Consider the following 13,651-nt stretch of genomic DNA (forward strand, 5'->3'; position numbering starts at 1 on the left):
TTTTTTTTTTTTTTTTTTTTTTTTTTTTTTAAGATGATGCACTGAGCAGAGGAAACAGACCTTTTTGTTTCTAGGGTCCACAGATAAGATCCTCTTGCAGAACTGTCCCCACCTGAGCTGTGCGCTGTGTAATGACTTGCCCCTGAGATCAAGAGGACGGTGAACTGTGATTGGACAGGGCTTGGTGAGGTGCTCCCCTCTGGCTGGTTTTGTGCCACTTGAGGTGAGGCAGGGCCAGTGGCTCAGAGGAAGGGTCTAACGATGTTTCCCAAAGAGAAAGTTACTGGACAGACAGGAAATAGTTGTGATCACTCTAAGGGCCACTGCAAGTGGAGAATTCAGGGCTGGAACTTCTCTTCTGATAGTGAGTCCTGTGTCTTCACCCCATGGCCTTACTCACCCTTCTCCTAGTGTCTGGAAGGGAACTGTCTAGTCTTCCATCGGAGACTCTCTGGAATTCACAACTCAGTGAGCAAGAGCCCTTACTACTCACACCTTACCAGGCCAGGTCACCACCGACTATGACATGACCATTTCTAAGCTTCAAAAGGAGGCAGCAGGCCTCCCTCACCAGCCACAGCCTCTGCTTGCAGCCTCACTTGTGTTTACTGAAGAACGGCTCCAGGTCAGACCAGGGCATTTCTGCAGTGTGCACTCCACAGTGGGGTGTGGGTCCAAGACCTCCCAAATATCAAAGTCGTCGGATGCTCATGTGTCTTAGAGCTGCATAGCCTCTCATACATGTCAAAGTGTATGTGGATCTCTGTGCTACCTAAAGCATTATAAATACTGTGGCAATATTCACTATACAACCATTCAGGGGATAATGACAAGAAAAGCAGACTGTACATGGGCAGTCCACGGCTCCTGTTTTATTTTTCATATATGTGTGTGCCCCAGTGTTTATCTAGGTAGCATGCGTGTATAGTGCCTAGAGAGGCCAGAAGAGCAGGAACTGAAGTTATGGATGGCGGTGAGCCTCCACGTGGGCGCCTGGGACTCGAACCCAGGTCTCCAGAAGAGCAGCCAGTGCTCTTAACCACTGAACCACCTCACCAGCCCTCAGGTATTTCTGATCTGTGGTCAAATCTGTGGATTTAGGACCCATGAGTTTTGAGAGCTGACTGATATTTTGATATTAAAGATGAGGAAGGGGTTGAGGAGCTGGCCCAGTTGGTGAAGGGCCTGTCCTGCAAGTACAGAAACCTGTTCGGATCCTCACACCCACATGAAAAGCCAGGGGAGATGGCACAAAACCCCAGCTCCCGGCCTCGGGAGGCTGAGGCAGGAAGGTCATTAGGCATTTGAGACCAGCGTGAGGACCCATAACAGACAAAAACTAACAAAGTAAAACACAAATGAAACAAGCGCAATGAATACTTCATTGTTCAAGTGTAGTCTTTTTAAAGTGCTAGAAATAAGAGAATATTCTATGTGAAACCTTTCATCACTCAGAATCCCCTTTAATATGCTTGTATTTCCTCAGATTTTGTTTTTAAAGTTTTCTTCTTCCTATATTTACTGAGCTGAGGCTGTTTTCTCATTCTGTATTATAACATTGTTGTCATGGCAATCACAGCAATGGCTCCACCTGTCCCAGATAACAGCCCTCTGTCCACCCCCAGGCTTGGTAGGGTGTTTTCTACATCTGACCATTCCCCCTCCCCCCTCAAAAATGATTTCAAGAATGGGAGTGCTTTGAGTCTCATCTTCTCCTCATAGGTGGGGAAATGAGGTATGTTGACTTCTGTCATAGAGCAGCAAACTAGTATAATTTTGGAGACTTACCACCCACTCATGGCTCCGTTCTGTACAGCAGGTTCTCTGCTCTGGGCTTCACAGCATAGAAATCAAGATATCAGACTGGGCTGCCATTTCTCCAGGCTTAACCTCCACTCATTTCAGTTCTTTGGGGTTGCCAGGCCTTGGCGCCCATGCCGTCGCTGATTTGAGTTCCTGTAGCCCACACTCCCTACACTTCCTACCTTCAATGCTGGAGAGCCTCCTTTCCGTGAAATATCTTCATGCTGCCACCAGATTAGATGAAGCCACCCAGACAGTGCCCCTCCTAGTGATCTGAAAGGCCACAGCTAGCAGGTTAGCGACTCCGGAGTTGACAGCCTATGTTGAGGTTCAGCCTGCATGCTGGGGAGAGGCTCGTAGGAGGCCTGTGCCCTAGAGAAAGGCATGCTGGCCACTTTTAGATACTCGCCTCTCCACAAATTAATAGAGGAAAGTAACTATGCTAAGGCCACACATTGTAAGGTAGTGCCTGGACCTACTTCACGCCACTCCAGCGCCTCCATGCCTTGGGTAGCACTTTCGTGGAGAATCTTTTCCATACAAAGTTACTTGCAAGCAGGAAAGACTTACACTGTTTATCATCTCATGCCCACCCTCCAGATACACAAAGGACTTTGGCAAAGGCATAATGCAGATTTGAAAACCTGGTAGAAAAACTGTGACGGGCTTAGGAGAAGCAGGCCCAAAGAGGAAATATGGAGTCAAATCGTTCATTTTCACTGCTATTTTAAAATGACAAAAGTGGTAAAATAATAATAATAATAATAATAGCAAGAGTAGTGTGGCACATTCATTTATGGCTTACTGTGCAAAAGCACCATGCTCTCGCAGCCTGTTTCGTCAAACCTGTTCCTATCCCCAGTGTTTCTGTGGGAAGAATAAAAACCAGAACTGCCTCAGAGTTCCACAGTGTTGAGATGGAGGGTAGCTCAGGTTACATTTTCTTTTCTCTGTTTGTTGTGTGTGTGACACAGGAGGGGCGCATGTGGGCCAAAGAACACACACGGCTGCCAGAGGACAACTTTGTGCAAGTTGGTTCTTTCCTTGCACCATGTGGGTCTGAGAGAGATCCTCAGGCTTGGTGGCCACTGAGCCATTCTGCCCATCCTGGCCCTGGGTCCAGCCCTTAAACAGGTCGTTTGGCCTCAGGGCCTCAGGGCCTCAGGGCCTCAGGGCCTATGGCCTCAGCAGTGTGTTGCATTCAAGCGCAGGTGAGGTAAAGTACACAGGGTCAGTGTATAGTTCACACTAACTAAACTCAGTCTGCTCACGATGAAAAGCGAATAGAAACCGTCCATTTTTGAAGAAGGATGATGTATGAACAGATACGTAGGAAAAGTCGGGAAAGCTGTCACTCTTGGTGGACAGTCTGAGATGGGTGAGAGCTTCCAGAACTCTCATGGTAGCTGCATACTTTTTGTCGTGTCTAATTTTTTTTTATTTTAGAAAAGAGGTATATCCCACCTATAATTAGCAAAAGGAAGAAGCATGGCGATTAAAAAAGATATTCCATAATCAGAGTCTTTTATAAGCAAGAGGAAGTACTTAACAAAGTTTGGGGCTAGAAGACCCTGCCTCATAGGACGCGATTAATTGATGTTGTACAAGGCCTCTCAGGACTGGTAAAATCTGGGTATATAGAAAGGGTCTGTTGGTCACTTACCCAGAGACTCATGCCCACATCTTATCCACGTCCTCACCCTGAGAGCCTAGGGAGGTCACAGTGCTCATTCATGGTTGGGCATTTTGCTGTCAGCTGCCCCTGGATATTACAGACCATGAATTTGGTAGACAATCCTTGGCCACTATAACAGAGGCCGAAGTGATGAAGCCATGTGGGGTCAGAATGCCAGACTGAGGACTTCAGACTGGACAAATGTGAGCATCAGGTCCTTATGGGACAGATCTGTTTGGTAAGTAGCTGCTTTTTGCCAGTTGGCTGAAAAAAAAAAAAAAATGGCTGTCTGATTTTTGTTTCACTTCTTTCATGGACAGAAGACACATGGAGCCAGAATGGACCAGCACTAGTGGGCAGCCACAAAAGGCCTCCTGTGGATTAAAGTGCTCATTTGTATTGTGTACCTCTAGATGCCCACTGCCTTGTACATCTTGTGTAGACTTCATGTGTACATATTGTACTTGAGGGATTGGTGCCTCATGCATATTAAGTATCTTTTGCTCCTTTTGTTTATGTTTAGCACACAAATTTTACTCACTAGCCATTTCCATATTACTGAGTATCTGTAAGTAGCCTTCTGTGAGTAAAATGTGTCCACTCTGAAACCAAATCTTACTACAGTATGATTGCCCGGGGGCATTTTAAATGGATGAGCCTATGTAAGATTGGTAATGACCTTCCTCCCTTTCTTGAATTTTGGTCTCACTGACATTCACCAGGCAGGCTCTCTTGCCATCCAGCTCTGGAGCTGTCCAAGTCCTGGGCCAGCAATTTTTGTGTGTGATTGTCTCTGCCTCCTGGCAGGTGGCTCTGGTTAGAACCATCTGGCTTTGACGCTGGAGCAGCAACACGTACCATTAGTCCCTGATGCTTGGTTAACACACATTCAGCACGGCGGGGACATTCTGTGAGACAGAATACGGCTAATGTGCAGCGTGCTCTGTGTTCCCAGGCTTGACTGGATGTGACGCCCAGTAAGGAAAAAGGGGGGGCGGGAACAGGGCTGAGAGTTTTTTTTTTTTTTTTTTAATGGACAGAGGAGGGTTTGTTTAAGAGCATAGCTCTGAGTTAGGAGAAGAACGATGATTCAGCTATGCATTTTAATTTATGCAGGTTTATCTGAACCTTACTAAGAGGGGATAGGAGAAAACTGACTCAGCACAGGTGTTTAGTGACATGTATGTAGCTGTTCTTCCCTCTGATGATCTTGGGGACTCTAGGCCATGCCATGGACCCCTGTGTACAGTGTGTACCCTAAAACCGTGCTGCAGCTCTGTCTGGGGCCTACGCTGAAGGTACACATACCTGCCATCCTTGCTCGTAGCAGCAGAGGAGGGAGTGTTGAGTGTAGCTTACTGAGAGAAAGGATTCACTTGGTTCCTTCCTGGGGGCTTAGCACAACTGCCATTTTCACAGTGTGTGTTGTGTTGCCAGCGTTTTCCCTATGACAAACATGTGGGAAAACTGGAAGACAAATACAGCGAGTATTCGCTGTCCAGAATCAACAGCTGCTAATGTTTGCTTTACTTACTAGCTTTAATTGTGGACACGGTCTTGGCTTCGTTTTGCTGACACTTCAAAATAACACAGTTGCAGATATATAGATGCCTAGAATAAGGGTGCCTGCACGTTATTGTCAAATCCAGCAAAGTTATCATTCACAGGTGCCTCTCCCGGGAGGTTCCCCATGGCTCTCTCAGGATGGCCAGCGCATCCCATTAGAGTTCTTTCTTAGTTTTGTTTTTAATATGGAACACGTCACGAATTTGCATGTCACCCTTGGGCAGAGGCCACACTAATCTTCTCTGTGTCATCCCAGTTTCAGTATAGGTGCTGCTGAAGTGAGCACTGTCCCTTAGTTTTTAATGTAACCAAGGAGTATGATTTTGTTACGGAGTTTCTTAAGTATATTTTGTTCTCAGATAGTCCCTAGGCGCCCTCCCTCCCATAATCTTTTAAAATGTGTTTAAAAGATCAGACCAGCTGCTTATAGATGTGTCTTAGATTTGACTAGTAAATGCTTCAGTTTCATGTGTGTCCATGTCTGGTGTTTGTTTTTGTGTCCGTGTCTGTGTGTGTGTGTGTGTGTGTGTGTGTACACATCTACCCTAGGATGTCATTTAACCTCTTTCTCTGTCCTTTATATGTCTTATGAACTGGTAGTTTAGGACATGGTTCGCTTGATGTCTGAGCACCTAGAGAAAGCAAACACCCGCCTGCTGGCCTCCTATTCGCGGGCACGGTTGCTTGTTAATCTGAGGCTACTGTGCTCTGTGGCCAGGTGCTCCCAGCAGCCAGGCTCTGCACGGGGCTGCTGCACTGCAGATGTCTTGTGGGCATTTTAGATGGAGCTCTAAGCAAAGAACAGGTGCTCCACTGTCCATAGAAACTGATGGCTTAATAAAAGAGCACTCGGTTGTGGGACCCGGGCTTTTGCCCTCAGGTTTTTATCCCTGTGTGTGGCTTTGCTGGGAACATGGTGGTACCAACTCTGTGGCCTGTAGCTCACAGAATTGTCTCAGTCGTCCCATCTGAGAGTCCCTAAGGAGGTCCTGATTGGTCAACTCAACTCTCTGGTCTTCACCATTAGGCTGCTGGTCAGCTCTTAGAAGGGCTCCACTCATAAAAGATCTCTGTGCTCAGATATATTTGATCCTTGTGGAACTCCTGTTCTCTCCAGGTCATGTTAACTACCCACCCCCCCCTTTTTTTTATTCCTTGCTCTCTGCTGAAGGTTTGGTTCTGAGTCTTAGTATCTGCTTTGATACACTGCTAGGTAGAGTCTTTCAGAGGCCCTCTGTGGTAGGCGCCTGTCCTGTTACTTGTTTGCTCCTACATCCAATGTCCATCCCAAGGGGAGGAGGTTCTCCTCTATCAGTGGACTTGGAAAGGGGCAGGGAGGAGATGAGAGTGGGAGGGTGGGATTGGGAGGGAGAGAGGGAGCAGGATACAACAGGGATACAAAGTTAACAAACTGTAACTAATATTAAAAAATAAAAATTATATATATATATATAATTATATATATATAAGCTTATATATATATATAAGCTCCACTCTTGACCCATTCCTCTGTAGCCAGAAAGTGAAGTCCAAGATGGCCTGCTGTTTACCAGTCTGGGCAGGGGAACAGTTTCTCTGAGATACATGCTCCCTCCCTGCAATATTCCAGGTTCTTATGGGGATTAGATTAAATACTTTATGTCAGTTTGTTGTGGGTCTGCGATGAAGAACAGGTGCGATGATGAACATGTCAGCCCTTTCTTGCCCGGCTCTTCAGACTGGGCTCTCACGGCCATAGGCCATTCCTGAAGGCAGCACTGCTAAGGGGTGGATTGTCTGGGAAGGGAACATGGGAAACATCCTAACCACCTTCCTAGCTTTCTAGTGTAGTAGAACACCTTTCTTTCCCCCAAGTATTTCCCCCTTTTATGTAATAGATCCAGACTTTATGGGAGACAGAGTCCAGAGGATTTGCTGTGTGTGTGTATATGTGTGTGTGTTCTACCATTAAGACAAAAGAAAAAAGACATAACCTGGTACACGTGGGACTATGTTGGGCATAGAATATGTTTTGTGCTGTAAGCCATTGACTGAATTTTCATTTATTTATCTATTTATTTATCTATCTATCTATCTATCTATCTATTTATTTATTTATTTATTTATTTATTTATTATGTGTATAGTATTCTACCTGCATGCATGCCTGCACGCCAGAAGAGGGCACCAGATCTCATTATAGGTAGTTGTGAGCCACCATGTGAGTGCTGGGAATTGAATTCAGGACCTTTGAGAGAGTAGCCAGTAGGTTAACTCTGAGCCATCTCTCCAGCTCTTGACTGAATTTTAAATGTAATACAAATCCATTCTGGAATGTTTCTAGTGTGTTCCTTCTGATACGTGTTGACTTGTGGTAATTCACTCTTAATGCATCTTGTAAAGTTTGGGGTTGTCTCAGTTTGGGATTTATTTTGCTTGTCTCTCTACTATATCACTGGTTGCATTCTTTTAATGCTTGTGGTTTTGACGTGGAAAAATTATTAACTTCTTTTTTTAATTAAATTTTTATTTTTTATATAATTGCAGTTTATTCACTTTGTATCCCAGCTGTAGCACCCTCCCTCATTCCTTCTCAATCCCACCGACCCTCCATCATCTCCTCCCATGCCCCTCTCCAAGTCCACTATAGGGGAGATCCTACTCCCCTTCCATCTGACGCTAGCTGATCAGGTCTCATCAGGACTGGCTGCATTGTCCTCCTCTGTGGCCTAGTAAGTATGCTCTCACCTCAGGGGGAGGTGATCAAAGAGCCAGCTACTGAGTTCATGTCAAAGACAGCCCCTGTTCCCCTTTCTAGGGAGAACCCACTTGGAGACTGAGCTGCCATGGGCTACATCTGAGCAGGGGTTCTAGTTTATCTCCATGCATGGTCCTTGGTTGAAGTATCAGTTTCAGAAAAGACCCCTGTGCCCAGTTCTGTTGAATTATTAACTTCTTATCAAAGATCATTTTGATGTTGAGGTAACACTCTAAACCATTGACCTCAGTAGGACAGTTTAAGAATTGGAATTTAAAAAAAATGTGCATGTGCCCTTGAGCATTTACTTGTGTGTGTATGTGTGTGTGTGTATGTGTGTGTGTGTGTGTGTGTGTGTGTGTTTCTGTGGGGTGTATATACACACGTGGATATAGAGGTCAGATGTCAACATGAGTGTCACATGAGTGTCATTCTTCAGGAACTGTCCACCTTGCCTTTTTTTTTTTTTTTTTTTAAAGTAGGGTTTTACTACGAAGCCAGGCTGACCTAGAACTCACTTTATAGATCAGGTAGGTGTCGTGCTACAAGAACCCTCATGCTTCTGTCCCAAGCCCTGGGTTTAAAGGTGTTTGCCACCATGCCTGGCTACCACCTTGCCTTTTGAGACAGGGCCTGTCACTGGTCTGCAGTTGGCACATCAGGCTAGGCTAACTGCCCACCAAGGCCCAGCAATCTGCCTCTCTGTCTCCCCCAGCACCAGGGTTATATGAGCACACACCACCACAGCTGGCTTTTTAAGGTATGTGTTCTGGGGATCTAACTCAGGTCTGCGTAGTTAATGACAGAAACACTAAGTAAGCAACCCCAGAAAAATCTTAAAGAGTCATTAACTTACAGAACTAGCCTGTATTGTATGTGATAACTTGAAATGTAGAGGACTACAGATTAAGAACTTGTATTGTACTTATGAATTGTGATAGCTAGCTTTCTGTCGTGATGATAAACATCTGAGGTAAACAACTCTTTTTAAAAGATGAAGCTTATACTGACTCATAGTTTGACCATAGTTACTTACTCCTGATGCTGTGGAACTGTGGCAGAGCATGGTCTCATGGCAGGGGCATGTTGCAGAAGACCCAGCTTACCTCATGGTGGCCAGGAAGGAAAGAGAGCGGTAGGAAGGGGACAGGGATGCAATGCCCCCAACCAAGGACCTAACTTTCTTTCCCTAGGTGTCAGCTCATATACCCTCCACCACCTCTCAAAACACTAGTTTGTGTTCTCAGCCTTTAATACATAGGCCCTTAGGGAGCATTTCAGATAGGAACTATAGCAGAGATGACAAAGAATAGTGTTCTAGTCACATCGTTTCGGTTGCTAATGCCTGACAGAAAGCAACGTTGGGTAGGTAGGGTTTGTTTTAACTCAAGTGAATGTCCACTAAGGCAGGAGGATACCCTTGGACAGCTTGTCACATCGTGCTCCTTATCAGGAACTGAGAGAAATACATGCATGCACACATACTACTCTTTGCTCACTTTCAAGTTCAGGACTCACATCCAGAGAATGGTGCCACTCACAGTGGATGGCGCTTTAATTAAAGCAAGCAAGACAGTCCTCCACAGACATGCCATGGGCAAGCCTGAACTAGACAGCCCTATATTTTCATCCCAGGTGATTTGAAGTTGTGTCAAATTGACAATGAAAACTTACCATCACACTTAGCTTAAAAAAACAAAAAAAACAAAAATCTCACAGAAGTACTTTTCTTCCCAGTATGTTGTTTCCCATCCTGGGACCTGGGTGATAAAAGTCTAATGTATTTTTTTCCATAGGAAGGCCCTCTACTAGCAACCAAAAGTTCATCAGCAATTTCTAAGACTTCCCAGGAATAGAAGGCTTGGAACGTAGACCAGTACACCTTTCAAGTGTTCAGAATTGGCACTTGCTGCTGAAACATCATAGTCTCTCGCTGTCTCTGTTCTTCCAGGCCTTTCCCCATCTTTTAAAAAATATGCTCCTCTCATTAGAGTGACTAAGAGGCCCAGCATATGTGCCACTAAAATGCTTGTCCTCAGTTTGCTTTGCTTTTCCCTTTCCCTGACACCTGTGGCTCAGGACGTGGCTTTTCCGTCTCCTTTCATTTGTCACCCTGACGTGGTCCATCAAGTCAACCCTATTGGGAATGGCACTTCAACCTCGTCTCTCACCTCACTAACTGCCTTTCCTTCTACTAATCTGCTTGCTCTGAATTTCTATTTCAGGGTGTTAGTTAAATCTGTTACATTTTGTGTGTGACTTCATGTTGTTAGCCCCGGACTTCCACAACTGAGTAAGAAGTATTTTTTTGCTACTAAGCTCAAAGGGCAGGTGTTAAGGGGTAAGGAAGCCTGAGAAGTCCTTAGTAGGAGGCAGTAGGAAGGGATTCTGAGTATCTCGATTCTGTGTTAGTAAAAAACCTCTTCTAGGATCTGTGCCCACATTCATTTGCTGGAAGAAATAGCTCAGTTACTGAGTTTCCCCCTAAGCTGCCTCCTGGTCCTCAACTTGACTCCAGGTTGTTTTTAGAGCCCAGTCTCTACTCTCTGGTTTAGAAAAATGAAGAAAAATTTCCCGTTTGTGAGTTGTGTACTCTCAGACTCATTTGGCTTCTGCTGTTTATAGTTGCTGGTTCATTTCTCTGGCCTGATGGGAAATGGTACCACAGTGAAGAGTTACCACAAGTAATTCCTCTTCCTCTGCTGTGTGATAGCCTGGCAACTGGCTCTAGCCATTAAAAATTGGTGCGGGTAGCTGGATGGTGGTGGTGCATGCCTTTAATCCCAGCACTCAGGAGGCAGAGGCAGGTAGATCTCTGAGTTTGAGGCCAGCCTGGTCAGCAGAATGAGTTCCAGGACAGCCAGGGCCACACACAGAAACCCTGTTTAGAACCCACCCCTCCAAAATTTTTGGTGTAGGCTTGCTACATGGTTTTATCAAAGTGTCTGTCATGAGAGAAAGGTTTAACCTGTGGCAGGTGAGGAGGTGCACAGGTCCCCAAGAGGACCCTGTCACAGCTAGTGGCGCCCAGTGTGCACATGAGCCAGCATGAGGAATCATGAGGAATCATGCCTGCACTGGGCTGCCCATCCAAGGTGGGTGAGGAAGAACCCTGAGTAAAAGTGCTGTTGGATGAAGGCAAGATGACCTTGAATTCCTGATCCTTGTGCCTTCCAAGCACTGGGATCATAGATGTGCACTGCCATGTCATTTTACATGGTACTGGGAATCAAACCCAGGGCTTTATGCATGCTAGATAGACGAAAGCTATGTTGTCTAAACAAGGTTCCCCCCGGTAACAGTCACTTATCCCGATGACTAAAGGGGATCGTTTAGAAGTCCTGAGGCTCTCCTGAGCATCCAGAATCATGAGCTTTAACATGCTGAAGCATGACCTGGGCGGTTAGAGATTCAGAGTCCTGGGCCCAGCCCTGCCCAAATCAGTGTCTGCACCTCACAGAGGCCCACTCTCCAGTGCAGGGATCTCACTCTTTCCAGTATTGTGGAATAGCCTTTTGCTGTCTCTGAGGGGTTAGTCTGTGTTGTGCTGGACAGCAAAGCCTGGGCACGGGACTGCGCAAGACAGCTTGCCCAGAGGTGAAGGAGGGAGGAAGTCTACACTGTCTTCTCCCTGGGCACGCGTGGGGTCTAATGCATTTCCTGCTTGGGTCCTGCCTTTTCCTTGTCACACCACAGACAAATTTGGCTTCTTTGGGGTTTATATCATCTCATCCCCTGTCACTTCGAGGTGTGTTTTGGGGGCGTTGTTTTCAGATGGCAAGGGTGACTGTCATTATCAGAAAGCAGGTGACTCCTGGTTTTCTCCATAAATCACCCATTTCAGAGCTCTTTTGGAGCTTCACATCATAAGAGGGACTGGTGTGCTGTTGGAAGGATGGCCTTGTCTGGCTTCTTCTGCAAGGAAAGGGGAGCCGGAGCCAGGAGACAGAAATGGGACTTTTTAAAAAAATTGTGATTACAGTTTCTTTTAGCTGATACAATTATACCTGTGACTTTTAAAATTCGGAGGAAGTGACTGCCACCCTACCAGAATTAGACCAGTATTATATAGCCATGTGCTTGTCCTTGACAAAATCAATTTTGATCTGGCTATGCAGCCACTCTGAACCATCCAAGCTGTTTGTTTTCTCCAGGGAGAGACAGAATTCCTACTTTGATTCCAACCCACTCTGCCAGTCTTCATTGGCCTTTCTATGGGCCCCTTGACTAACTGGTTCTCTCAATGAGCTGCATTCACTGTTCCTCTCTCTTTCGTTCTTAACCTTCCAGACCCCACTCAGCCTAGCAGTTCTTACACACCCCTGACATCCCATTGAAGGCATTACCCTTGGGGAGAGCCTGAAAATTGTTCCTGGCTTCTTCAGGCTGTCCAATTCTTTAAGAACACTAAGTGTTGTTTGCTGCTCTGAGTCCCATCTGGCTGGCTGTGAACTCTTCCGACGTGTTCATGCACACTCGCCCTCGAGCCCATTTTTGCTGACTGAGGAAAACCAGCCTCCTCTTCACTCAGGTCAGAATGCATTTCTTCCCTGGAAGGCATGTGGGTGCTAGACTACTGAGTTCTGGGTGGTGGTGGTGGTGGTGGTGGTGGTGGTGGTGGTAGTGTGTGTGTGGAGGTGAGAGGGCTGGAGTACCAGATTCATGGACCTCGCACCTGTGACACATTAGTGTTCGTTCGATCAGTGCCTGGGGGAGTACTGTGGTGAGAAGCCCATCATACAAATACAAGTTAAAGTTGTTCATCTCTGTTGGGCCCAGTTCATCGGACAACTCCCTTAACCTTTCTGAGAGTAAAGAGTGTTTATGGCCTACGGATTTGAAAGTGCAGAGTGGCATCAAATTCAAGGAACTTCTGCCATCTGGCACGAAGGAAGCCCTTGGGCAGGGGTGTTGGCTATTGTTATCTGAAATGAATCAATCACAGGATGTGGTAGGTCCTGCAAAGGAAATTAACAGGTACCTGGACAGAGAATAAGAGCTGGCGTGTAGAACCAAGTCCTCTGCACAGCCTGGTCAGGAAAGGCCTCCCTCGAGTTGATACTACATGGTGAGGCCGCCACCACTGTGTGAAAAGCTGGGGTGGGGTTTCCTGGAGAGAAAGAGCAGGTGGAAAGCTCCAGAGACAGGAAGGAGGCTGATGAGAAACCACATGTGACTCCAGATTGAGAGGAGGGAAGGAAGATAGAGGAGCTAAGGTCCAGGAGGACTAGAGGCCCACTGGCGCAGGGCATAAGGTCACAAGGCAGTATAAGTAAGAGAGAAGACTGGAACTCTGAATTATTCTGTGCACTTGATTTCTGGACCGCCTCACTGACCTGTGTTCTGGTATTAACCACTTAGCAATGAGACAGTTCTGTTAAGTAGGAAGTGAATTCAAGGTAGCTCAGGAAGACTTTGAAGAATCAGGGAACCAGGAACAGCCCCAAATAATACCAGTAACAGTCCTTCCTAAGGACACCTCTGCTGCTGTTGCCAGGTAGGAAGATGCCGCTGTTAGACCACTCCCCCTGACAATAGAACATGGCTTCCAGTCGGCCCTCACAGCCCCCTCTTAATAAAGTTCCAATTACCCACACAGAACCAGCTCTGCAGTGTCCTGGCTGCCCAGCCTCCCAGCTCCTGACCTAGGTCTAGGATGACAGTACCTAATCGGCTGAGCCTAGCTATTGCTCTGGTGCTCTGGTTGCAAGGAAGGCTGGGAAGTGAGTGGGCGGTATTCCCCTTCTTTAGTAAGGCTTGGCCTCTGGTTTTTGAGCAGGGGTCTCCCCATGCCCAGGAAGGGAGTTCAACTACAGGACGGACACACACACACACACACACACACACACACACACACACACACACACACAC

General features: G+C 46.4%; 1 protein-coding gene and 1 non-coding gene across 2 annotated transcripts in view; one reads left to right on the forward strand and one right to left on the reverse strand.

Annotated features, from left to right (window-relative positions):
- Arhgef3 (Rho guanine nucleotide exchange factor 3) overlaps window positions 1-13,651 on the forward strand; it is a 227,377-nt gene that overhangs the window by 55,348 nt on the left and 158,378 nt on the right. The gene's annotated exons all lie outside the window — the stretch shown is intronic.
- LOC129680734 (U6 spliceosomal RNA) lies at window positions 5,224-5,330 on the reverse strand. Its single transcript, XR_008720734.1, has one exon. It is a non-coding gene; the product is annotated as a U6 spliceosomal RNA (small nuclear RNA).

This window comes from Psammomys obesus, unplaced genomic scaffold, assembly GCF_907164565.1.
Source record: "Psammomys obesus unplaced genomic scaffold, mPsaObe1.curated_primary_1811, whole genome shotgun sequence".
In the NCBI taxonomy this organism is placed as follows: Eukaryota; Metazoa; Chordata; class Mammalia; order Rodentia; family Muridae; genus Psammomys; species Psammomys obesus.